Here is a 27,294-nt window from a genome sequence, read left to right as displayed (position 1 = left end):
AGAAACTTTGAGGATTTCACATTTTTGCTCTGAACTGCCCTGAATGGGACGTATCATTTTTTAGAATGTATTAGAACCAAGTTGGCAATTTGCTGTTTAAGAATTAATAAGGAAGAGAAAATCTATTTCTACCTTAATTGAATGGTTTTTGTTTTTCCTCTCAATTAATAGGATATCCAAACTCTTTAATTAAATTCATTAACTAAAAGCTTTCATTTCTTAAAAGAGCCATTTTTATGAAGATGGAAATACATAGAAAGAGGATTTTGTTATTTGAATACTTTGCGCCATTTCTGATGCCGCATCTCTATTCCTTAATGTTCTTTCTGGGGGAAAAAAAAAGTTCTTTCTGGAAACTGTGGTGATTGAGTACACTCAGACCCTCATTTCATGAAAACACAAAATCATCAAATGGTCTTCATATTTAACCACATTTCTAGACAAAGCAAAATCTGAACAAACTTAATGGCCATATTATACATGAAACCTGGTTTATCTATTTCTCTCCTCCACCCATAATAAACCCTATACATAAAGCATGGAATTAGGGTAAAATTTAAGACATCGTTTAGGAGCAAATGGATTCCTTTAGCCAGAGGGGTGACATTACAAGACCCAAGGGGACTACGGAAGTGATGACTATGGGATAAATATCCTTGAATTATTGGTGTACTGCCTTTATGCTTATTAAAGAAAAAGAAAAAGAAAAAGTAAGAGATGGTCAGGACGCCCATATTTCTTAAATCCTATACATGCCTCCCTCAGTCCCTCTGATTCCATAAAGCCGCAGAGCTGACAGAAGCGTAGCACTATTGCCCATAAAACTCTGATGCATAGAAACTCCGTAAGAGTACACAAAGGACTAAGTAAATCGCTGAGGAAAAAGTTGGCATGAATATTGAGAATCTGAAGCCCATATGCCGTTTTCCTCATCAGCACCCCCCCCCCCGCAGCTGCCCTGCATAGCTCCCACTTTGCAAATCTAAATGCAACTGCTTTACTGGGGCAATGCTTCTTAGCTTAGCTCACTCCTTAGAGCTGACAAGTCACCGCCTGCACCAGGCTCACTTAGGAAGAAAGCTTTTAGATGGATCAAAATGTCAGACACTGGGACAGTTTAAATTGAGAGCTAGGGGTGTTTACTTAAGTGTGCAGCTCCCTGCTGCATAATGGCCCCCCACTCCCCGGCTCCACTCCTCAGTGGCAGGAAGAAAGACGAAGTGGCTGAAGGCTCATAAACAATACATCTTGGGGTGTCCGAAGCAATTGTCTGAGCGGCACACAGACTGGAACGAAGACTGCCACGTCCGTCTTCCAGCCAGACTGTATATTAGGCAGGACACTCTTCTCCATTTCCTCTTGCCTTGCTGCCCCTTAGCGTCCCTGCTTCCCCAGTTCCTCCACCCCCATGCCAACTGCATCCCCAAGAGACCTCACTGCAGCAATTTTTCCCCCCACTCACTTCTCCATGCAACTCTTTTCTTCCTCCAAGACATGAATTTCCTCACCTGTCATACTGAAAGAATTCACATTTTTTTACTATTAAAATAGTAAACGGGGGCGCCTGGGTGTCTCAGTGGGTTAAAGCCTCTGCCTTGGGCTCAGGTCATGATCCCAAAGTCCTTGGATCGAGCCCAGCTCAACAGGCTCTGTGCTCGGCGGGGAGACTGCTTCCTCCTCTCTCTCTCTCTGCCTGCCTCTCTGCCTGCTTGTGATCTCTGTCTGTCAAATAAATAAATTAATTAAATCTCAATAAAAATAAATAAAGTATTAAATGATATTAATGCCTTAGTATATCGATCCTCCTAAAAGGCAGGTGCTTGGGTGTGCATTTGTGTGCATGTGTGATAAAAGAGCATCATCCTGCTCTTGATTGCAAAAGAAAGAACTGAACTGCAGTAAAGATGCAGCACAGAGAACTGAGCCTTGGTTTCTAAAGTTAGGAAGCCTTTTAATTTCCCCATTTCCTATTAGGCAAAGGACAGGACGAATCAGTTCTCCAAGGTCCTGGGCCGTGTTTCCCGTTAATGGGAGGAGTATTGGAAGCGCAGTCTTTTCTGCAGCACCTTCGTCTCTACTGTGTAGTACTGGAAAATGACTTACATGCCTGCCTGAGACCCAGGTACCCGGTCTCTCATGAACAGTATAGACTTTGGTGGGTCCAATTTGCAATCTTGACTGTACTGTCCTCAGAAGGCACATATTTTAATCGGAACTGCAGCAGAAGAAAGCAGACAGGCACCAGTGCGCCTCACAGTGGTGCTGGGGAGAGTCCACAAAGGTCTGAATGGGTCTGGCCATTAACAGGTTACAGCCCAAGTTCACTGTATCTGCCAGAGACATTATCTCATCCGCAGGTCTCGCCAGAGGCCGAAATTGCGTCTCATTAGGAGTCTCCCAGGCACAGAGCTTCTGCTTTGTCATGGACACCCATTTGGTTTATGGTTCTGCTATGTCATTAGGCAATCATTTCAGAGCAATGCAGGAAAGAAGAGTCTGCGATTAACCAATTCAAGACAGAAAAGAATGAAAAGAATGGTAGAACTATAAAATGTCCAAGTTAGTGACAGAAAAGGAAAGGTCCAAATTTCTCTGTTTAAAAGGGGGCTTGAGGGGATGGGCTGCGAAGAGAGTGCTTGCTCTATGTAAAAACGAAAGAATGAATCACCCTTTCTTGGCTAGGCATAGGTGATGGACACAATACAAAGCCCTGGAAGAGGGAAGGGGGACATGAGGCCTGGGACCCCGCCTAAAAGAAATGAAGTCAGAGGACTCATGGATCTGGGTAGGAACAGAGGGATATAGAGTTTTTCCATAAATTCTTGATCCTTGGCTGCATCAAGGGTGGGCCCTGGGATAAATATTTAAGCAGGCTGAGCTAGAAAGTGGCATAATTTAGAAGGAAGAAAGGCAGCATCCTTACTTATATTTTCTGTTAATTAGGCTGACTGCCAATGAGACCTTTGGCCTTGCAACCAATGGGAGACAAACAAAAACAGTTTTCACGTCTTTCTTTTGTAAAAGCTTTCCGGGATCCCTCTTCCATGAACCTGTGCAGCTGTGCAAAGAACGTCCCATGCTGGGCACCGCCGTCTTTCTAAAAGGCCAAATGCCTTCCTTTTGGAAGAAGGCTCCTCGGCAACCCCCAGCAGCCCACTGCGGAGTGCGCTGTTTGCCTTCCCCGACAGCGCCCCTGCTGGTGAGAGGGAGCAGGGCGGCTACAGGCTTCCCAGGGCGTCGCCTGCAGTAAAAGCAGAAGTGGGGTGGGGTGGAGCGGATCCCCATAACTGAGCTGTTTGATGCAGAGTATGTGCGGGAGGTCTTTGTTTTCCATAACCGCCCCTTCCCCCAGAGTGGGAGGCCCGCGCCCGCACCCAAGCCGGCTCCCCCAGCGCGGGCTCGGGGAGGTTGCCGCGCCCCGAGTCCCTCGGGCAAAGTTCAGTACCGCTGCAACTTGCCTGGGGGAAAAAACAAAAAACACTAGTACCCGGCGGGTGAGGGAGAGCAGGTCAGAAGGCATCGCAGAGAGATAAAGGGCAATCCCATGGATGGGTGGGGCAGGTGGACTTTCTTCCCGCCAGTGACCTGGGGGGTGCAAGCTGCTGCGGGTTGGGGCGAGCCAGCTAGGGGGTGCCCTGGACCTGAACGAATCCAGGGGCGCGGCGAGCATGGCCAGGGAACCGCACCCAGAGCCGGTGGCATGCCGGGACAAAGAAAGAAGAGACGGTCAAAGGAGACATGAGGATTGGGGGTGACATCCCCAAACGCCAAGCCTCGAGAAGCTCCGGCTCAGGGCCGTGCCAGTCCCCCCACCCCCCACCAGTCCCCGTTCCAGGCGGCCAAAGGATGCTGAGTCATTCCTTCTCCGCAGTGCGGGCTCTGGGTCCTCTTGTGACTGGCACAGGAAAGGAGCTCCAGTTGGCGGCCGGAGTCTGGCCTCTACCCCGTAGGCCACCTTGGGCGGGGTTTGCAGGAACCCTTTGAGAGTGCACCCCACCTGATGTATATTTGAGCACAGGCGCAGTTTTCTGGGAGAAAGACTACCGACCTTTCATCGCAATTGAAAGTCATTCTAGACTCAGAAGGAGGGCTCAGACTTTCAGCCGGGCCGTAATCCCTTTTCCTTTACAGCTGGGGAAATGGCGCCGGGAGAGGGAAAGCGCTTCCCCCAGGCTGGGGTCCCGGGTGCGCCTTACACTAACCTTGCTGCTGTAGCTTTTGCACTTTAACATTGATTTATTCCTGGGCTTCTGTGTCTCCCCATCTAATGACCACACTCCGTGGTTTGCAGGAAGCATCTTTCCCGTCCCTTTTAAAGTTATTCCTGAGAGTTCCCCAGAGAGAATTCCTTTGCCCGTTTCCAGGTCCTCTCTTCTTTTCAGGGCACCCCACCCTTTTGCCGGGCGGGCTCAGGCTCCTGGTTACGCCGCGAGTACCGCCAGCGTCCTGGGAAACGTGTGCTAACCCGCCCACGATTTTGTTGGTCCTCTCCCACTTAGATACACACGTTTTTGGACCTCTTAGTAATGAGGCTTTTAAGGAACTTTGTGAAGTTTCTACTCTTCTGCTTGGCGGTTTCTCCAGGCAGAACGGCGAGATGACGGCTGCGCTGGCGGAGGAGGAGGCGGGTCCCAAAGACCTCCTATCGCTCAGAGCCCGGCCCGCCCTTACTGAGGACGCCGCCGCCTGGCGCCAGGCCAGAGCATCGGGGCGACTGTGCTTTCTGAGCGGGTTATGGGTAAGAACTCTCTCCTTGGGTACCCACGGGCCGGGTGTGCGGATCTCACGGTGTGCTAAACTGCCCAGCCCTCCATATTAGCGGGAATCTTTGAACCAGGGAGCGCTGTCCACAGGAGAGAGCGCGCGAGCTGCTCCCGCGGGGGCGGCGCTAGGGAGCAGGGACGCCCGGAGCCTGCAGTCCCCGCGTTGCCAGTCCTGCCCCCGCCCCCACCTCAGTTCTCCACCCTGATTTCTGTTGAACAGGTCCAGTCTTCCAGGCTCCCGTGCCTTCGCGCCAGTTTTTGCTGGTCGATTGGACAGGGCTCGGGATGAATGGCTCGTCCTCACAGCTCTTTGGAATGAGAGCCACACTTCAACTGTTGACAGCTCCGCTCCCTGGTCCAGGAATCAGTTTGTTTTCCCGCTTTTCTTATCAAATTTCCACAACTGACTTTAGATTTTTCCTGTGGGTCTCGCACATGCCCCGAGCAGATTATATTATTGACTTTGGCATCGTGGAGGAGAAGGCTACTCATTTAGCGGTGTGTGGTTGCTTGCCTTATCTTCCTTCTTGAGAGATTAGGCGGCGTTATTCCATAATACATGAAGGCTTTATTTGTGAGCAGCGACACACGCCCCTGCCAGTCGCGGCAGATAAAATTAAATAGAGGGTCATCCTTGTATCTTCAGAGCGCTTGCTTATTACCATAATAGTAAGTAATGGGCATTTGAGCCCTTTCTCTGTGTTCACATGCTCTTAACCCTCAGAGCTCTGGCATAGGAGGCATCATTTTCCTCAGTTTCAGGGAGGGTACCAAGGTCTGAATTTGAACCAGACTTATTTTAAAATCTTTCCATAGTCTAGGAAAACAGTTATGGGCACAGAGGCTAAGCGATCAAGACTATTAGGAGTTGTTTATAATTACAGGAAATCTAAGATTATGGAATCAGTTTTTAGGATAAAAGGAGTTAGAAATGGGTGCAGTGTAGGGGTTTGGAAGCACAGATGAAAATCTTGTCGTTTGGGTCAGACTCTGATTCTGCTCATAATGGGCTACTACGAACTACTCACTTCCCCAGACTTTATTGCTTTATTTTTTATTTTTTTTTAAGATTTTATTTATTTATTTGACACAGAGAGATCACAAGTAGATGGAGAGGCAGGCAGAGAGAGAGAGAGAGAGAAGCAGGCTCCCTGCTGAGCAGAGAGCCCGATGCGGGACTTGATCCCAGGACCCTGAGACCATGACCTGAGCCGAAGGCAGCGGCTTAACCCACTGAGCCACCCAGGCGCCCGACTTTATTGCTTTAATCTGAAGACAAAGCTTAGCCATAACGCAACCCTCACAGGTTTGCTGACAGGATGAAATCAGAGGGGTTTGCAGTGTTTAGCACAGGGGCAAACAGAAGGTGCTTCATTGATATTCATTCTTATAAATATTGAGGTTAAAGAAAGGGGAGTGAAAATTTGGCTTCCTGAACTACCTACACTTCTACTATTTCTATTCTTGACTTGTCCTTCTGGAGGCAGAAGGCCTAATTTCAGTTGAGAGGAAATCATCCTGTGTACTATTTCCCTTTCCTCAGCATTCATATGCAAGTAAAATCAGTTTAAACCAAGGACAGATTTACAAGAGTAAATCACAAAGCTTACAGCTTTATGAATTGTGCATGTAGGGAGGGAAAAGCCAGTTTTGTTCTTCACTGAGTTGTCTGGTGTCTGGAAAATTGTTCCAAAGTCATAGAGACCCACACAGCTTCCAGGTCTACCGGGAGCTGGCACAAATTATTTATCTCTCAAAGCCTCCCACTTTTCATTTATTCAAAATGGGGATAATAGAATCAGTGACTACTACCTCTGATACATTATATGTTAAGTGAATTTAAATAGTAATAAATTTAAAAATTGTTTAAATGGGGATAATAACACCATCTCTTCAAGGTTGCTGTAAGACTTAAATGATATTTTATATGTGAAAGTGCTTAGCAGAGTGCCTGACTCATCATTGTCTCCCAATAAATAAAGGTTTACTTTCCCTCTTTCCTTTGTCACAATGAGAATTAACCGGGTTGTCTATCGATTATTTTGTAGAGGAGACCGTGGTCATCTTCCATGCTTGGAAATGAGCACTTATATTAATGTTAACACAAACTGATGTTGTAAAGTATAATTCTAAAACCTCATAACCATGAATGGGGGAGGGGGATGGAGATTGTCCTGAATCATCCTAAGGAACCAGAAAGGTCGAGAAAGGTCGTGGCGGGGGGGGGGGGGGGGGGGGCTAGTTACAAGTCCCAAAGGCTGTATTAGTCACTGCACTGAGGGAATGTTAGTTGGTTCATTTTGCAAATGGGCTGTAAACTGCAGATGTCCCCTTGAGAGAAAACAGAAAATGACTAGCAGGGCCCTTGGAGAGCTTGGTGCCTTTTTTTTTTTTTTAAAGATTTTATTCATTTATTTGACAGACAGAGATCACAAGTAGCTTGGTGCCTTTTTGAAGATGAGAAGATGCATGAAGCTGGGAGTTAATGGAGAAGTGAGAAACGAGAAACAGCCACCGACTATGAAAGCTCTCATCTGCCAAAAGGGAGATGGGGCTTTAAGAACCGGGAGAATTTATTCTTCCAGCCATGATGGGGTAACTGGCCCCAGGCTAGTCCTCCCACAGCAAACAGCCATAAAACTGGATGAAAATTTTTCAGGCAACTGTTTGTCGGCAGTCGACAGACAACAGGCAGCCCAAGACTGTTATCCCTGAGAGAGAAAAACTTAAAGGTAAACCCACAAGTATCCAGCTGTCTGTCTGCCAGGGACAGTTCTCCAAGTAGAGCACTGAAGTCCAGGCAGGATGGAAGTTGACACAGAGAACAGAGTGTAGCACAGCTGAAAGGGCTGGAATCTGCTGAATAGGGCATGGGCAAGGAGGGAGCTATGCAGAGAGGGCTCCCCTGTGAGACGGAGTCTGAGGCCTGGACTATAAATGAACAGGAAGGGACCACCTGGGTTCACCAGCTAGAGGCTTCTAGCCTTGAAAATGAACCGATCTAGCGATGCTGGAGGAAGAGCCGTTCCCAAAGACTTCAGAGTACTAAGCCCCCAAGAATCAACAGGTGTCCGTAGCATTTTAGAAACACTCCTTGGAAACCAGCCAAGACACCAGGAAGGCTTTGACTTAGGAATAAGGACTATAGTCTAGAGTAGGGCTCAGCAAACTTTTCTGCAAAGGACAATGTAGTAAATACTTTTTAAAAGATCTTATTTATTTATTTCAAAGAGAGAGTGCGAAAGCGAGCATGGGGAGATGCGCAGGGGAAGATGCAAGCTTCCCCCTGAGCAAGGATCTCAATGAAGGGCTCGATCCCAGGACCCCAGGATCATGAGGTGAGCCGAGAAGCAGATGCCTAACCAACTGAGCCACCCAGGCACCCCCCCCCCTTTATTTTAAAGATTTTATTTACGTAGCAAATATTTTTGTCTGTGCAGGCCATATAGTCTCTATGGCAACAACACAATTCTGCCACTGTAGCATAGAACCAGCCGAAGACAATACATAAATGAATAGCATGGCTGTGTTTCAGTAAAACTTGACTCTCAAAAATGGGGCGGGGGGCTGGGGAGGTAGGCAAGATTGGCCTAAGGATCACCAAACATTCTAGAATAAGACCTATTCAAGACCTGCATTAACAAAGGCTAAACTAAGCCCTGACAAATCTCAGGGACAGGGGACAGGATTTGACAGGATTCTTCTACCATTAAGGTAGAAGAACTTGGGAAATGACCTTGGACTTCCCACAGACATTATAACGAAGTACTAAACTCAGCTTACACAAGTTCAGGGGATCAGCTGGTAACTGAACCACCTGCTAAAACAGGAATTAGCACTCTTTAGAGGAGGTTAACAGAACTCGGAATCTTTACAAATACAATTCAAAATATCCAATATTTAATAAAACAATCACACCAAAAAAAAATTACAAATGTGATTTATAGCCAAGAAAAAAAAGCAGTCAATAGTAACGGAACCTGAGGTAATTCAGATGTTAGACTGAGCAGACAACAGTTTTAAATCAGTTATAATAAATATGTTCAAAGAATCAAATAAAAATATGTGCAAAATTGGAGAGGAAAAGTATGATCTAATGAGGGAAGAGATAGAAAATCTCAATAGAGAAATGAAAATTTTAAAAAATATAACTAAATCAAAATTCTAGAACTGAAAAGTACAACTAAATGAACTAAAGTGAAAACCTCGCTGATAACTGTAATGGGAAAAAAACCTCACTGTTGGGCTTAATTGATTTTTGGACATGGCGAGAAAAGAGAACCAGTAAACCTGAAAATTGATTAACTGAAGTTTTTCAGTCTGAAGAAACAACAGAAAAAAGATTGAAGAAAATGTGAATAGAAACCCAAGGACTTATGGGACAATAGCAAAACGTGCTGCCGGAGGGGGGTGCAGGGAGGGCAAGTGATGGACTTGTAGCTGCTGTATCAGTTGCTGTTTTCTAATGTTAAGGGGAAATTGTGCACTTATCAGAAATATATCATAGTGGGGGGAAATTATGCATTGGGTAAGAGGCATAGCAGAGTGCCTCTTTCCCACACAGTGGTCTGGAGATACAAAATTGAAGAACTCAACATACCAGCTCCCAAGGAGCAGATAACCATTCAGGAAGGCAAGACATATGTGACTGAGAAGAAAACACACTTTCCAAGACAACACAAAGCAGCAATGCAGGGGTGAGAGATATAGGGCTTCAGATGGGGAAAACCATGGAAGACTTCATTTCATGGAGGAGACTGAATGACAGATTGAACAGGAGTGGAGAATGAATGGAAGAGAGGACATTCAGAGCTGGGTGAGCTTCATGTGGGGTCTTCTGGAGGTCTGAGAACCGTTTAGGTTAATTACAAACTTCCATGTATTTATACATTTTTCTGGAAAGAGGGGACATCGTTTCCAAAAGGTAACACCCTCCAAAGTCCAGAGTACAGTATGGATTCTGTAAGGGCTAGAGAATTGTCAACAACTTTATTGTTGGTCTTATGGTAAGACCCCATCTGCCTTGGGTTTTCTTTTTTTAGTTACCAGAAGTAATTCAGATGCAGATGATTTCAATACTATGGGGAGGGTCCCAAGGTCAGCAGTTGGGGGGGATACCGAGCAGAAGGGTCCTTGGTGCTTGCAGCACATCGGATAAATGGTTGTCTCTGTGAGCAAGCTGTGCTCACAAATTATGGAATCGTGGCACCTGGGGTCTCCAATAGGGAACCACGTGTTAGGTCCGTGATCAAAGGAGAGACACTGATATAAAGCAAAGGCCAAGCAAAGCTTTATTTCGCGCCACGCACTGAGAATCAAACGGACCGGTCGGGCCGCCTCTTACAGAGAAGGCGACCCCTCCCTGCCTCACAGACTAACTTTTATAGAGCAAAGGCCACGTGGTTGGGCCTGGCCACACATGGGTGGCCAATGAGATTGTAACACACAGAGAAAGCTGCACAGTCATGCTAGGTCACACACGGGTGGCCAATTGAATTACAGTTCACCCCATAGTAGCTATTTGAACTAGTCTATCTCCTTGGTCAGAATTGGCGCCCAAAAGGTGGGGCCCACACTCCTTGGTAGCTAGGGAGACAGTGTGCGCGCTTTACTGATCGGATGTCTCCACCTGACCTGACTCATCCCCGCATTTGGGCTGTTATCTCCACCTGACCTGACCCACCCTTGTCTTTGGGCTTTGTTACCTGGCACTGGTTTTCCCGACTTGCTTTCTAAGTAAGTTTCCCTGGGGGAGGGGGGGGTAGGGTCAATTAAGTTGCATAAACAACAAAATGGCTGCTCAAACAAGGTGGGGCCACTCTGGCTAAATAGGCCCTTACACATGTGTTCTGATTTGGGAAACAGCCACTATGGTAGTTTCCTGGTGTGTATACCTGAATAGGATTTGTGTAGAAATTAAAACATTTTCACCTTGCCCTCCTCCTTCCACTTGGGGCGCCTTCTGGAGGACTGTGGTTGGTGACTCCTAGAACTCCTGCAAAGCTTAGTTAATACTGTTGCCCTCCTTCCTCCTGCCCACAGCAGCCCAACCACCCATTCCCATTCCAAACTGCTCCTGTTCCCGGGAGCACCTACCTTCCAGCTTTCAAGAGTTACCTATCATCTAAAGCCCAAAAACTTGGGACGCCTGCGTGGCTCAGTTGGTTAAGCGGCTGCCTTTGACTCAGGTCATGATCCTAGCGTCCTGGGATTGGGTCCCACATTGGGCTCCTTGTTCAGCAGGAAGCCTGCTTCTGCCTCTGCCTGCCACTCTGTCGGCCTGTGCTCACTCTCTCTGACAAAAGAAAAAAAAAATGTTTTAAAACCTGAAAGCTTTTCAATTTAAATTTAGATGAAAGCAAAGAAAAATGGATTTGGAAATACCTTTACCAAACCTGACATGTTATTTTGAACTGAGAACAGATTGATTGGAATTGACTTTGTAGTGAAAATGAGGCTGGAGTATTTGATATTGTTCTAATTTCCTACTTACACTGAAAAATGAACCACAGCTTCCAAATTTCAATGACTCATCACTTCAGAGAGGAAGCCTAAATTTTGATTCTATGAAAGTTTTGCTTTACTAGAAATTTTACCGAACATTTCTCTTTGCTCTAGTTCAGACACCGACATGGGCAACCTAGGTTTTACACAGGTATCAAATTTTCTTAAATAAAATCACACAAAGCAAGTATATTCTAATTTTCAGGTCTGGATTTTTTTTCTCTCTCTCTTTCCTTTGCCTCTTTTTGAAAGAAAGTGTCTTCAAACAGGAGGCCTTGAGCTACTCATAAATTCTCTGTAACACTGCAGAAATATATTTCATTCGGAAACAGTGGGGATAGCAATAAGGGCTTCTATGTTGAGGGACAAAGCGGAGACATCTTGAATGGTTTAGGAGTTTAATCTTCCATCCTGATACAATCCCAAGAATATTGGGCTCCTGGGGTTTTCTTTATTGCCCGCTATTGTTTAATGCCGGGAGGCAAGGAATAATTTAATGTGAAGCAAGGGCAGCACAGTCTGTTCCTGCTACTATTAAATTTCTTTCTGTTTTCTTTCTGTTTTCAGATTACAGAATGAGAACTCAATGCATCTGGTGCAAAATGCAGGGTATTTACTGCCTGCGGCGGTAGAGCAGGCCAGACAATAGTGGAGGTGGCTTGGATAAAAGGAGCTCCCCGCTTCTTCTGTAGTTAACAGAATGATTAAGGGATTCTGCCTGGGACACTGGATTGATTCTCCCTTGAGAAAGGAATATAAATTATTCTTAATTGCTGAGTGATGGGTCTGTTATAATTAGTTTGTTACCAGGGAAAAAATGATGCCAAGGAAATGGGGAATGGACAGCCTGCGTAGAAATGGATGTGTCTTGGTCTGATGTTGAGCCCAGCTGTGAAGCAGCAATCTTTCAGCTTTCTTCCTCTGTCCAGCGTTCTCCTTGCCAGCCTGAAGTCCCATTGGCTCTGGACACTTGCTCCTGTCTCTCAATTTTCCTACCTGTGTCTAGGCCACATGGAGGGAGCCGAGTCTCTTCCCTTTTGGGTAGAGTCTGGACTCAGAGAAGCACAGAAAATTCCCAACATACATCAGTAGCAAACTGGCTTTATTTGCAAGCCGCCATGCCCTCAAAAGAAAAAAAGGGGGAGGGGGAGAGAAATTATGTGGTCATTCTAAGTGGGTAGATGGGCCGGAGAAGAACTTTGTTTGGACCACATGGAAAAAAATTTTTTAGAGTTCCTTCGTATCAAATGATCCATCAGACCAAGTCTGATGATAGTTCCAGACAGATCTTAGGGATTTCTTTGTTTGGAAAAGAACTTGGGACACTGTAGAGACCATTCCAGGGCTTTCCAGACATGTATGCATTCTTGGGCCACTAGGAACCACTCAGCTTCATGGAGGTTACCTGAGAGAGACCTTCTGCAGACATCCCATCTCCCTAACTAGAGCCTAAGTGCCTCATGAGAAGAAACCATAGATTGGACACTCATTCTTTTTTTCTTTTTTTTTTTTTAAAGAGTTTATTTATTTATTTATTTGACAGACAGAGATCACAGGTAAGCAGAGAGAGGGGAAGGGAAGCAGGCCCCCTGCTGAGCAGAGAGCCTGATGCGGGGCTCGATCCCAGGACCCTGAGATCATGACCTGAGCCGAAGGCAGAGGCTTTAACCCACTGAGCCATCCAGGTGTCCCTAGACGCTCATTCTTATACCTAAACTGTGTAATAGAGTTCTGTGCAGTGTCAATGTTTAATGCACATTTGATGACTGATGGAACATAGTCCTTAGGCCTGCGTTCTGGAACCCACCCGTTCGTTGGCCTGAAGCTTGAGAGGCAGTAGGGAGATGGGAGATTGTCCAGACTTCTCACCTCCCTCTCACTGTGCATCAGGCCGTGGTAAAGTTGTGCCATTGGAAATAATTATCTCTCCCCCTCCAACATCCCCTTCCTCCGTGTTGCCTCTTATCACCAAACCAATGTTGAATGCAGGAGTGAGAACTAAACAGAACGTATGCGCCCAGCAGCAGCCTGGCTTAGCTGTGCTCCAGCTAAAAGAACCTTCTCTCCCTCAGATCCCAGAATCACATTAGGATGTAGCAACTGATATTAAGGTTTTCCCCCAAGTAAGTGTGTGTGTATTTTTAATACATGGATGAAACAATGACGATGACATTTCAATAGTCAGACAAACAACAATTTGGAGCAAGACTCTCTGTTCCTCCTTATACTAGACTGGACTAAAAGCTTGCTTTTGCACATGTGTTTTTCCTGAGTCTCAAAATTAAACTGAAATCCATGAGTTGTTGATCCAAGGCCAATGTTTAAGAAGTTTAAAACCCCCACACCCAGTTCATATCTTGCTGAATCAGGATGACATATTTGACTTCAAATTTGGAGTTTCAGGCTATCCCTAGGGGATGTAGAGAAGGAGGAAAAGCATGATCAGCTCTTGTGAGAAGCCATTTCCTCTTCCTCTTACATAAATGATTTGTTGGTAATGTGGCAACCATGGGAGGTAACCATGTAAGGTAGCATGGAGCCAGCAAGGCTCCCCAAGGTGTCTCAATCCCAGATTTGATTGACTCTCCCTCTAGGACCTCCGCTCGCTGACTTTGGCAGTCCAGGACCACAGAGCTGCTGCTCCAGTCCCCTGGATATATTCAATAGAGCACAGCAAGATGGACTGCATGATGGAGACAACCAGACCTCTACTAGTTCTGCTCGCAGATTCTCAAGAAGGTGAAGGGAGGCAAATCATCAAACACTCCCAGGTTATGCTTGGACAAAGAAGTTCCATATGCTTCCCCCAAGACTAATTACTACATTCTGAGTAAAGCAATGTGTACCGGGTACCACATAGAATCAAAAGTCCTTCAGACCTCAAGGTTTAGAGCATAGAGGTTCAGAGAGTTTTCTCCTAGAACAGCAGATGAGGAAAGTGTGTGGAAATGTGATCGATGATCTTCAAATATCCACTGTAGCTGGTGCTAGAATAAGGAGGTCTGCGTTGTCTATTGACCTCAGGGAACTCTGGCTAATTCTGGTGAAGAAGGGAGCAGGAGCTTGTCCCAACACAAAGGCCAACATATACTGCCTCCTGGCAAGAGAGGAGGATAGACCCTTCTCTAAACAGGCCAAAAAGGAGAAAAGTCAGGGTGGCCTGGAACAGAGTGCAAGAGCAAGGAAACAAACAAATGGGATTTCCTTTGTGACCTTGAGCGAGTCCTTTCGTCTCTCTGGGCCTCAATTTTTGTATCTTCAAGAAGATTTTCTCCAAGATCCAGCCACATCTGTAAACTTGTAAGTCCACATTTATGGAATTTTGATTCATAAACCTCTGATGATATATTCTAGAAACATACGTCTTGTGGAAGATGGAAAAGGCCTTTAGCTATAAATCACCACAATGAGTAAATATAAATAACCATAGATGGACGTTACATTCATCCGCTAGGGCTGCCAGAATAAAGCACCCAGCAACTAAGAGGCTTAAACAACAGAAATGTATTATCCCACAGTTTTGGAGGCCAGAACTCCAATGTCAATGTGTCAGCAAAGCTAGTTCCTATGAGGGATGTGACAGAGAATCTGTTCCATTCCCCTCACCTAGCTCCTGGTGGTTTGTTGGTGGTCTTTGGTACTCTTTGGCTTATAGAAACGTCACTCTAATCTCCACCTTCATCTTCACATGGCATTCTTCCTGCGTGTGTATCTGTGTCTGCATTTGTCCAAATATCCCTTCTTTATAAAGACAATAGTCGTAGCGGATGAAGAGCCTACCCCACACCAGTTTGATCTCACCTTAGCTAATTACACATGCAATGACCCTATTTCCAATAAGGTCACATTTTGAGGTGCTCGGAGGTTAAGACTTGAGCTTATGAATGTGGGTGGGACACAGTTTGACCCATAACAGCCATACAGCATGGAGGTCAAGTACATGGACTTTAAAGTCAAACAGCCAAGAAGTCTAAGGGTCCAATCTGCTTCACTTACTTGAGCATGTGATACCTGACAGATCACTGAATCTCTCTGAGTCTTAGTGTTCTCGTCTATAAAATAAGATGAAATGAGGAAAAATATGCTAAAAAATTTAAAATAAGTGCATCATGGTGCTAGTCACTTGCACATGTTCAATAACTGGTAGCTATTGGTATTTTATTCAGCCTAAACTATCTGGATAAGAGGTCCAGATAGTTGAAGAGAAAATAGTTTTAAGAGCCTTACTAAGCCTTCAAAGGCCCATATGGTCTTGGTTCCCCTAGCTCCCTCTGCTCCCATTCTTTACATCCGTCCTGTCACTCTCCAATCCAGCCACAAAGGCCACCTTGCTGCTCCTCAGACATGTTCACTCACTCCCACCCCAAGGCTTTTGCATTTGCTCTTCCTTCTGCCTAGAATTTTCTTCTCTCGAATATGCAGATAACTGGCTCTTCCATTGCTTTCAGGTCAGATCAAATTTCATCTCATCAGTGACATTCTTCCTGACCCCCCTTAAAAACAATATGCTCCCCAACTTCTATGCTCCCCAAACCCCTTTCCCTGCTTTACTCTTCTCCTTAGTACTTATCACAATCTAATAAACTTTTATGAGTTGACTTAGGTTCCTCTCCAAATTCATATGAAGTCCTAGCCCCCAGTATCTCAGAATATGACCTTATTTGAAAATAGGGTCATTGTGGATAAAATTAGTTAAGATGAGGTCATATTGAGATAGGATGGTCCCTAATCCCATATGACTGGTGTCCTTATAAAAAGAGGAAACTTGGATAGAGGGACCTGTGTGCAAGAAAAATGCACATCAAGATGAAGGCAGAGATCAGGGTGATGGTCCTACAGGCCAAGGAACTCCAAAGATTGGTGGTAGGCCACCAGAGGCTAAGAGAGGAGTATGGAACACATCCTTCTCTCATAGCCCCACTCACTGCTTGATCTCAGACTTCCAGCCTCCGTAATAGCTAGACAATGTATTTCCTTGTTTAAGTCACCCAGCTTGTGGTACTTTGTTATGGCGACCCAAACAAACTAATATTTGTTTGTTGTCTTTCTCCATTGACTAGTATGGAAGACCCCTGAAGCCAGGCTGCCCAAGGAAGTAAGGATAGAAGACAGATGAGTTGCTAGAGTTGGTACCATATACCTATAAGATTACACCTGCCCAAGCTCAAGAACAAGAGAGAGAAAGCAGAATTTCAATGAGAGGGTAGAGTCAAAATTGGCAACTTGTAAAGTAAACATACTTTAAGCTAATATAATAAGTTGTGGGGGCACCTGGATGGCTCAGTCATTAAGCATCTGCCTTCGGCTCAGGTCATGATCCCAGGGTCCTGGGATCAAGCCCACATCAGGCTCCCTGCTCAGTAGGAAGCCTGCTTCTCCCTCTCCCACTCCTCCTCCTTATGTTCCCTCTCTCACTGTGTCTCTGTCAAATAAATTTTATATATATATATCTCAAGTTGGAGAAATAGGCTTCAGTGGGCAAGGATAAGAAAATTTGGGCCTTTCTAAGGCCCAACTCATGGAAAGGCTGATCTTCCAGGAGAGAATAAAGGAGTTGATTGCACTTCCAATTCACAAAACCAAGTTGGGAGAAGAGAAGATCCACAGTAGGAAAGCAGACCAAGAAGTTTCCAGGTGGTACTAAGGGTCTTCAAGCACTTTTGACAGAGCAGGACAGGCATGCATCCGCATGGGGCAGGAGCAGTTCCTCAACATCAGTGCCCCTGGCATTTTAGGCAGGACAAATTATTTAGTTCCCCTGTCCCCCACCCTCTAAATGCTAGCAGTACTCTTCAGTCCCTGTGACAACCAAAAATGCCCCCCCCTTCCTGTCACCGAAACATATTTCCAAATGCTGCCTCCTGTTGAGACCCACTGGGCTAACGTGAGAAGTGTTCAGTGTACCAGACACTGGCCGTTCAGCTGGGAAAGGGAACTGCAAAAGTAAGGTAGGATTCATCCTCAGAAAGGAATGTGGTGCTCTGCAAGCAGACGGCACAGATGGGAATATGGGGGCAGGAGTGACAGCAGAAGTCGTTTATCTCCTTGAGGTCCAAGGTTGGTGCTGAGTACAAGAACACAGAGGTAGAGTGACCTAAATACCCTAGATTATAGGTTAGGTCCAGATTCCATCCAGAAACCAAGGGTGGGGGTGAACCTGTAAATGATGAGAAGTTAGGAGTAAGAAGGGGCCCAGAAGCCACTGTGACAGCAGGTAAAACAGTGAGGAGGTTGAATTTCTTTGCTTTTCACTTAGATGTAGCCAAGAACAAAGGGTGAGAAGACAGTCTTCTTGTCAGTACCCCACAGAGTTAACCACACCCCTTCTCCCTAACCTCTCTACCCTCACCCTATTCCCTAATCCCTCCAGAAGAGGTGGGGTCATTACGAACAGGGGTGGAGCAAATCATGGAAGGGTGAGGTGCTGGTGGGTGGATGGCTAGTCCCACCTCTTCTGCCTGGGGTGGGGGAGGTTTACTGGTGGGTTGTACCTGTCTGTGCCACCTGTGGCTGCAGCAGGAAGCACCTGGTCATTCTCTCATTCCCTCCATGGCCTCCTGGAGTCAATATTCAACTACCGGAAGGTTAACATTTTTCCAAAAGCATGGATCCTAAAGAAATGCCTTGGCCTATTACACCACCAAAAGAGCTGCTGGGATGATTCCAGCTTGACTGAAAGGAAATGCTACACCCCAGACTGAAACCAAGGTCACTACCTCAGAGGCCAACCTTGTTCTCCCGTAGTCCCAGGAGCTGGAGGGCTAGGGTGGGCAAATTCTTCCTCAGTAAAGAAAAAAACTTCTCGGTTACTTTTCAAGCTCTTACAGAAGATCTCTGCTTATTAAAAGGCTCTTCAGAGGCAACACAAAAATGAAAAGGCACTTCGTGAAGCTGGGTGTCCTCTTACCGTGTAACACATGGCTGTTTCTTGCAGTTGATTCCCATTTAATAACCCTCATAAGCATGTGTATCAGACTCCTATGGTTTTTCTGTTCAAAACCAGTCCCGGTCTTTCTGTTCAAAACCATCTAGTGAGCAAGAAAAACAACATAAAATTCTTCCACTGCTCCTCTGGGCAATGACTGTGCCTTTATTTCAGTGTTTTATGATGGGGATCAGGGTCCTTTAATAATACCTGTTTCTTCTTTGAAAGAATTTAAAAGCAAATATGCATTTACTGGAATTTGAGCAAAAATTCCAGATAAAAAGCCTAATCATGTTTCCAAGAAAAGCAGAATTATACATTTAGCAGTCAGATAGCTTGTACTCTGACAGAGCAATCACATTAAAGGCAAACCTTCTACATACAACTAACAAATAGTCTCTTGTTTCTAAAACAGGGAGGAATGTAATCGTCCTTAGAGCCGAGGATGGGATTCCTCCAAGTTCCATCATTTATTTGGGTTTGCAAATTGATTAAAGGGAAATTTAGAGAAGAGGTCAAGGGGTTTTTCTTTCACTGTTAAGAAGCACAAAGTGCTGTTCATTTTCTGTGTTCCTTTTCACCAATCGTAAAAATTCTATACTGTTTCACAAAAAATAACTTTTAAAACTTTAGTTTCCAAACCAACCAAACCAAAACAAACAAATAAAACCATAAAAACCCTCCAGAGTCTTAATTATCGTTTTTATTTCCCACACCCCCTCCTCAGTACATCCGGAAAGATGTCTTTGGTAGTTTGGGGGGTGGGAAACCCTGGGGTGGTACAGCTGGGGAGTGTGTCAAGGCGGAGACAGAGTTCCTAAATGCTCTTTCCAGATCTTTCGCAAAGGAGCCATGGAGCTGGCTTCTAGTCTAGGCTGGGGCACTGCCCCCTGGCCCCTCCCATCTGCAACCAAGGGAGTTAGTGAAAAATCACCTTCCATCCCAGCACTGGGTGATTCTCTAAGGTCAAATGTTCTCTCCCATTTATGCTGCAAGTGGTGTTTTTCTTTTTCTTTTTTTTTTTTTTAATATTATTTATTTATTTATTTGACAGAGAGAGATTACAAATAGGCAGAGAGAGAGAGGAGGAAGCAGGCTCCCTGCTGAGCAGAGAGCCCGATGCGGGACTCGATCCGAGGACCCTGAGATCATGACCTGAGCCGAAGGCAGCGGCTTAACCCACTGAGCCACCCAGGCGCCCAAGTGGTGTTTTTCTTACTGTTGTTCTTTCCCACACCAAAACAGCAACAACAACAAAAACAAAAACAAAATAAAGGAAATTTCCCTTCCTGACTTTGTATGAATAGGAGAAACAGGAATGTGGTTTATTTGGGGATCAGAAGCACAGAAGGAGCGGGCGGCTCGGTGCAGCCTGATCTGGAGGCTGCTTGGTCCGCTCTCGGCCGGGAAGCCCAGCCCTGACCGCTGGGAGTCAGGTGTCCTTGCGGCCGGCGTGAGGTCCTCTCGGCTGAGCGTGCTTCGCGGTCCTCGGGAGCGAGGAGCCCGCTCCCGGCTGTTGGTAAGGTACAGCCGCCAACGCGCCAGCCGTTAGCTCGGCAGGAGCCGGCCACCTCCCCGATTATGTAAATGATCTCATTGTTAAGGTAATTTACTGTAGGAGGATCAGTAATACAGCAGGCACTTGCTAATCACCGACTGTTAGGAGCTGGTGGGAATCTCAGAAACCAAGCCTATTTACTCATTTGCAGGAGGGAAAAAGGAGGCCGGGGAAGAGAGTGTGGATACTTGTTCCGGATCCTACCTCTCGCGAGCAGCAGAGCCTGGAGGTGGGGCGGTGGCCTGATTCTGACCTTCCTAATGACTTCGCCTTTGTGTTGTCCGGCCTGCGGAATACGGGCACACAGGCTTGGGAACAGGGCTGGAGCACCGAAGGACAGAGGGACGGAGGAGAGCGAAGCTGCCTCAAGTGTGTGCCCTGTGCCTTATCAGTGCGTTGCTGTCTGGGTGCAGTAGGGACCAACGCTTGTAGAGGGTTTGGCAAGTACACAGACCTGATGTCACAGCCAAGTTAAACTCTGTTTGGCCACTGGCCAGTTCCCTTTTTGAGTCTCAGTTTCTCCGTATCTAAAATTTCCTCACCATGCAGAATTATCAAAAAGATTACACAAAATATGGGTGCCTGGGTGGCTCAGTCAGTTAAGTGTCTGCCTTGGACTCAGGTCGTGATCTCAGAGTCCTGGGATCAAGTCCTGCATCAGGTTCCCTGCTCAGGGGGGAGTAATTTGTCAAATTTCTTTCTCTTCCTCTACCCCACACCCTGCTTGCGCGCACCCTCACTCTCTCTGTCTCTCTCTCTCTCTCATTCTCTAAAATAAATAAAATCTTTTTTAAAAAAAGGATTACACAAAGCCTGATAATTCACAAACATGTACCCCTGGGGCAAATAATAGATTATATGTTAGTAAAAATAATTTTTGGAAAAAAAGATTACACACAATAACTTGTAAAAAATATCTGACACGGATGATGAATATTTGTTCCCTTCCTCCTTTCTTACTTCCCTTACTCTATTTTTTTTTTTGGTCTGTTTTGAAAGAAAGGGTGGTATCTTGTAAGTGATGTATTTTTTTCTCCTGTAGTAAGATAGCAAAAATAGCATGAACATGTATTCTAGATCCTATTATGTTCCCTCAAACCAGTTCTAACATTTAGGATAGATTTCCTATGCCAAAATATAACAACCGTTATACAACATCCATTAAATTAATAGGATGCCTGCATGAAAATCACGGCTTACCGTTATCAAGACCCCTTCTAGAGCATTGTGGGATGTCTTGGTCCCAGGATTACCGCCAACGTCATCAGTGTAGCTATTACCATAAAGAACCATTGCTTAAAACCTTCACTGTCAGTGGATAAAAACAGATCACCACACAGATGAAGATCAGACCCTTTCCCCCCAAATATCCCCAACAGAAATGATCCCCGGCATCTGCGGTCTCCCACACCGTTACCGAGAAATCACAGCATAGGCCTCTCAGGACATTGCATAAGTGCAACGATCAGTCATTTAAAAGTGCCTTGTGTGAATGCAAATATTCTTCCTGTTATGGCTATTTTATTGGCCGGAACTGTAATGACACTTACTATACAGGGACACACCTACAGTTTTTTTCATAAAATGGTTCATTAGTCAAGGGGAAGGATGCTCAGTACCCACTGATGTTCTAGGGCCTTGCTAGGTGGAAGTGGACAAGACTTTTATTAAGATGATCAAGCATTCAGTAGGGAGGGTGCAGCCCCTTCTATGCCGGTGCTATTCTTACGGAGGCGTGTAGAACAGGTAGGAGATAATTCTACTCATCCTTGAAGATTCTGTTGAATCTCTATCATGCAAAAGCAACAGCTCCTCTTTACAAAATGCCTCTTGCAGCCTCGGGCAGAGGACTGGGCATAATATTTTGTTTTGCTTATTTTCTTCCTTTGTGATCTATGACCCTTTGAACAAATCTCTAGTATGACTTGATCGTATTGTGTTATGTAACTATTTATTTGTCTTCCTCATGAGAGGGGTATGAAGCTTGTCTAACTCCTATAATGGATGCTTCATCTGAACCTACCATTTCCTGAAACAGGGTTCCCAGGGATATTAAAGTGTAGAAAAGTATACCAGATTTTGAATATTAAAGTTTAGGAAAAATGTACATTTTGGGGGTATGAATGGGACGTAAGCTCTGAAGGGGTCAATAATGAGATGATAAGGATGGAGAATTAGACAGGGGTCAGAACAGGAAGGACCCCAGCTGTGTTGCTAAGAAATTTGGATTTTATCTTGAAAATAATTGAGATCAAATGACACATTTTAAGCCAGGGAATGACATGGCCACGTTCATATTTTTAGAAGAGTGGTTCTGACATTAAGGGAAGGAATTAATAGGGGGGTGGGTACAAAGTGAAGACCAGGAAAGCTCATGGAGGTCATTAAGGCAAAAAACAATGAGATTCTCTGTCAGTGAGACTGAGATTTTTGAGGTAGGAAAGTATTCTGCATATGTTAAGGAAATGGAGTAGGTAGGACATTGACTTTGTTCATGGCATCTTAGTCCAATGGGGCCGACAGAACAGAATACCATAGGCCAGTGGACTTAAAAAAAAAAACAAGAGAAATCTGGGGCGCCTGGGTGGCTCAGTGGGTTAAGCCACTGCCTTCAGCTCAGGTCATGATCTCGGGGTCCTGGGATCGAGTCCCACATCGGACTCTCTGCTCTGCAGAAAGCCTGCTTCCTCCTCTCTCTCTGCCTGCCTCTCTGCCTACTTGTGATCTTTCTCTGTCAAATAAATAAATTCTTAAAAAAAAAAAAAAAAACAAGAGAAATTTATTTTCTCACAATTGTAGGGACTGGCAGTCTGAGATTGGGATGTGTGCATGGTGGTGTTCTGGTTAGAGCCGCCTTCCTGGCTCATAGACAACTGCCTACTCATTGCGTTTTCACACAACCTTTCTTTCTCTTCCTCATTCATCTAAGGCCAACAATCTTATCAGATGAGGACCCTACCCTTACAACCTCATGTAACCTTAATCACCTCCTATAAGCCCTATCTCCAAATGTAGTCACATTGGAGCTTGAGACTTCAACATAGGAATTGGGCCCAGGGGTAGGGGGCGTGGTGGTGAGCACAACGTGACCCACGGAATACTGCAAGAAGGAATGAGACTGCACTCGTAGGCAGACAGGGTGTTATTCACGGATACAGAGAATACAGGAAGGGGGCAAAGACTACTTTTGATGGGAGCAGCCATAAGTTCAGTCTACAACACTGTGAGCCAGCCGTGGAACACCCAAGGGCCGATGAATGTGCCTGGCCTCCCGCAGACAGAGCTGGGCTGAAGACACAAACCTGAGCACTATCAGCGAGCACATAGGGTGAGTCCATGTGAATCAGAAAACCCAAGGAAAATGATTAAAATAAAGCAGCAAGTCTAGGACAGAACCCTGGAGGGCACCAGCCTTGAAGGGTTTGTGGGGGGTCAGAACCCTGTGAGGTTGAGGTTGGCAAAACTATAGGATGTAAACCGAGGGGTAGTGGCAACTTCAAAGTCAAATTTGGAGGATTTTCAAAAGAATTATGTATTCAGAGTGTCAAATGCCCCAGAGAAAGCAAATGAAATAAAATGTTCATTGTATTTAGAAACTACTCCGTCACTGGGGAAGTTGGCAAGGGTTGTTCCATTGAGTGATGTGGGAAGGATCGGAGTCGCCGTGGGCTAACGTGGCACTGAGAGGTGAGGAAGGGGAATGGATGGCATAGACATTTCTGTATGCTGATTAACATTTGTCCATGGATCATCCCATTCTGAGAATGACTCTTCAACCAGCTATTAAACTACCTAGTCACTCTTTTTTTTTTTTTAATTTAATTTGTTTGACAGACAGAGATCACAAGTAGGCAGACGGTAGGCAGAGAGAGAGGGGTAGAAGCAGGCTCCCTGCTGAGCAGAGAGCTCGATGCGGGGCTCAATCCCATGACCCTGGGATCATGACCTGAGCCGAAGGCAGAGGCTTTAACCCACTGAGCCATCCAGGCGCTCCCCTACCTATTCACTCTTAAATATATTCTATATTTCTCTAATGTTTCCACAAAAACCTCATGAAAGACTACCAAATACTTTGCTAAATTCCAGATGAACTATGTTAGCAGCTGTGCTCCAATTTGATGAATCTTGTTACCCTCCTCAAGGAAGGGATGTTAACTCGGCTTTGTATGTTTTTAATTAAGTGCTCCTACTTCCAGGTAAGAACAAAGATTCATCAAGTAATCCCACATTTCTGAATCATGGAGGGCCATGTCAACTACTTACCTAACATTTTAAGAATGCAGCTTCTTTACCCTTTTGAAAATCAGAACATATTTTGTCCATCTCTAATATTCTTATGCTCTTCTGATTCCAAGACTAATAAAAAACACCAGCAGTGCCCATGTATTCTTGCAGGATAGGAATTGGAAACTTTGCAAGTTTTCTCAGTGCTCTGGGAAACAATGGTTTTTGGCAAAAAGATTTGTACTCCTGTAACGTAATGGGGTCTCTTTCACCTATTGTGGGCTTCTGGTCTCTCTTAAAAACACACCTTTCTCTTTGTCTGCCTGTGCTCGCTCGCTTTCTCTCCCTCTGTCTCTGACAAATAAATAAATAAAATCTTTAAAAAAAAACACCTTTCCTGGGCACCTGGGTGGCTCAGTGGGTTAAGCCGCTGCCTTCGGCTCAGGTCATGATCTCAGGGTCCTGGGATCAAGTCCCACATCGGGCTCTCTGCTCCGCAGGGAGCCTGCTTCCTCCTCTCTCTCTGTCTGCCTCTCTGCCTACTTGTGATCTCTGCCTGTCAAATAAATAAATAAAATCTTAAAAAAACAAAAAAAAACCACACCTTTCCTCCTGGAAACTTCTCACAAGTGAACATTCATAAATACCCATGTGAGAGTGTCACGTGTTAGCTTCTTTTCCATGCTTACCTTCAATTTTCATTGCTACCTTCTGGAAACAATGCACTCACACCAGATTTTTCTGTTTCTCACGGATTCCAAAACTGTATAAACATTTTGCTCAAACTTTCCATTATTTACTCTCTCTATATATTTGTTCGATTAAGGTCCAGAATAACAATTCTCCTAGTTATTTTTCCCCCTGGCTATTTCAAGATATTACTATTGATTTTCAGCAGTTTGAAAACTAGGACTATAACTAGATATGATCTTTTCATTTTGTTTATTTCTGAGAGAGCAAAAGTCTGCTAGTTAAGGTTGGAGTGGGGCTTGCTACCCAGCAGATTCCTTCTGGAGCTAAGTTGAGCTGGGCTAGACTATAGTTTGAATATGCCCAGGTGTGGGTCTCTTTGTACTGATTTTGATTAGGGTTTGCTGAGCTTCTTGAACCTGTGAATTAATATTCTTCATCAAATTTGGAAAAATGTTGGGCCTTATTTCTTCAAATGATTTTTCTGGTGACATTCATTTGTTTCTCCTTCCAGGATTCCAGTTACATGTGGACCACGTTATCTTATCCCACAAGTCATTAACGCATGCACGAGATGGGGGAGGGGCAGGAGGAGAAGCAGACCCCCCACTGAGCAGGGAGCATAATGCTGGGCTCCCTAGAGGCTGGAACACCCCCCGCAGATCATGACCTGAGCCAAAGGAAGCTCCCACTGAGCCACCAGACGCTCCTTCAATCTGTTCTTAATGGTTTTTTTGGTGTTTTTTTTTGTTTTGTTTTTTGTTTTTACTTTTGGATTTTATATTTTTCAATTCCACAATTCCCTTTTGGTCCTTTTTTTAAAGTTTCAATTTCTTTCCTAAAATGCCTCTATCTCTTTACCTGTTACATCCATCTCTTCCTAGAAATTCCTTAATGTTTGTTTGATGGTTGTTTTAATGGTTCAAGTTGTTTAAAGTCATCGTTAATTCTAACTGGATTTGCTTCCTGTGACTGCTCTTCTCTTTATAAACGGTCACACTTTCTGGCTTCTTCAGGAAATGTATCAGAACTTTTTTTTTTTTAAAGATTTTATTCGTTTATTTGACAGAGAGAGATCACAAGTAGGCAGAGAGGCAGGCAGAGAGAGAGAGGAGGAAGCAGGCTCCCCGCTGAGCAGAGAGACTCGATCCCTTGTAAAGTTTGGCAGGCGAGGTAAACACAACACCAGGCAAGGTGGGCGCAAGGAAAGATTTATTAAAGGCACTCTGTGGGGAAGTTTCAGGGCTCAGGAGAAGGGGAGCCAGGAAAGTCATGTGCCCAGAGGAGGTGGGCACCCTTGGGTGAGGTTCCTCGACTCCGGAAAGGGGAGTGGGGAAAGTTGCACTGGGAGGGAGCTGGGGGCGAGGTCTTTTATCTGGCCAAGGCAGGGCATGGGCTCACACCCATATATGGTAGGGTATTTGGTGATCAGAGGGTATGGGGTGGAGGGTCCTGATACTTCTGTTTCCGGCATAGGTATCAGGTTACCTATGGAGATGTGACCTGGGCATACAACCTTTTGGCGGGAGAGTCAAGGGTTAAGGAAAGGGGGAGGGGGTAGAGGGCTGGAAGACAGGCTGCAGGCAGTCATTTCCATTGTTTCTCATGCACTCCCGGAACTGCAGACCCAACAATCTTGTTGTATGTTAAAAACAAACAAATAAAAAAGAGTAGAGATTGGTGTATTATATTTTTGTTTTCTTCCCCAGAGAGTGAAAATCCTCCTCTGTCTGCGGGTAAGGTTGAAGAAGAAGGGTACTGCCGATCATTCAGATTTCACCTGGAATCCATCTGAGCTGGAGCAGGACCAAATGTTTAACTAGGCTGAGGAGTCCAGTGCCACGCCCACTGCCCAAGGGATGATTGTTTTGGATCTTATCAATATTTTGAACTGGGAATAGGTTGCACTTCAGTTTTAGATAATTTTGGTTGATCTTTGAATTCCAGCTTCCCAGGGCCCCAGAATAAGAGCAAAATTCTGCAAATGTGATCTTTCTGCTAACCATTTGCCATTATTGCTTTCTCTGCAAAATTCAGGGTTCAAATGTGTTAGTTGGGGAATGGGGGCCAAGGTAGATTTTTGGAACAAGTGATTTGACTTTGTCTTTGGGACTCTTTCAAAGTCCAACTCATCCAGTGAGCCCTCACCATCGTTCAAGACTTTGGTGCTTTCTTCTCATCCATGGCTGACTGTTCTCATCTCCCCTGGACCAGGCATCCACCCTCAAGAATGGGTGATCCACAACTCTCTTCTCACTGATGGTAGATTTTTCTCTACACATCAGTTCATCAAAATTTCCTGGCTTGCGTCTACTGCCCTTCACTAGTTCCATTAAACAAACTATCATTTTTCTATGGTCTGTTTCTTTTTTTTCTGGTAGTTACCTCAGCAATAAAGGTATTTCACATTCTTCTCTATCCTGACTGGAAGCAGACGTCACTTAGATCTTTAATACAAAGAGACAAAATTATCAGTAAGTCATGTAAGAAATTGGAGACACTCCATATTTATCAGAATGTGACTTCCAACAGATATCAGATACAAAAGGTCTTTTTCTCTTACCCCACTGGCCCTCAGTAATAATGCATCATTTCCTGTCTTCTGATCTCCATCCGGAGGCACCACCTGA

At 45.1% G+C, this 27,294-nt stretch overlaps 2 long non-coding RNA genes across 3 annotated transcripts; both read left to right on the top strand.

Annotated features, from left to right (window-relative positions):
* The first annotated feature begins 4,373 nt into the window (after positions 1-4,373).
* On the top strand, positions 4,374-12,044 carry LOC122889749. Its single transcript, XR_006380961.1, has 3 exons — positions 4,374-4,738; positions 7,186-7,495; positions 11,835-12,044. It is a non-coding gene; the product is annotated as an uncharacterized LOC122889749 (long non-coding RNA).
* A 10,818-nt stretch (positions 12,045-22,862) lies between these two features.
* On the top strand, positions 22,863-26,977 carry LOC122919206. Of its 2 annotated transcripts, none has more exons than XR_006386764.1 (3): positions 22,863-23,078; positions 23,344-23,437; positions 26,374-26,977. It is a non-coding gene; the product is annotated as an uncharacterized LOC122919206 (long non-coding RNA). The 2 variants fall into 2 exon arrangements; XR_006386765.1 differs by lacking the exon at positions 26,374-26,977 and adding an exon at positions 25,179-25,415.
* Positions 26,978-27,294: the final 317 nt, after the last annotated feature.

The sequence above is a fragment of the Neovison vison genome, chromosome 11, assembly GCF_020171115.1.
Source record: "Neovison vison isolate M4711 chromosome 11, ASM_NN_V1, whole genome shotgun sequence".
Taxonomy (NCBI): domain Eukaryota; kingdom Metazoa; phylum Chordata; class Mammalia; order Carnivora; family Mustelidae; genus Neogale; species Neogale vison.
Note: the sequence above shows the minus strand (reverse complement) of the source record. Positions and strands in the feature narration are given on the sequence as shown.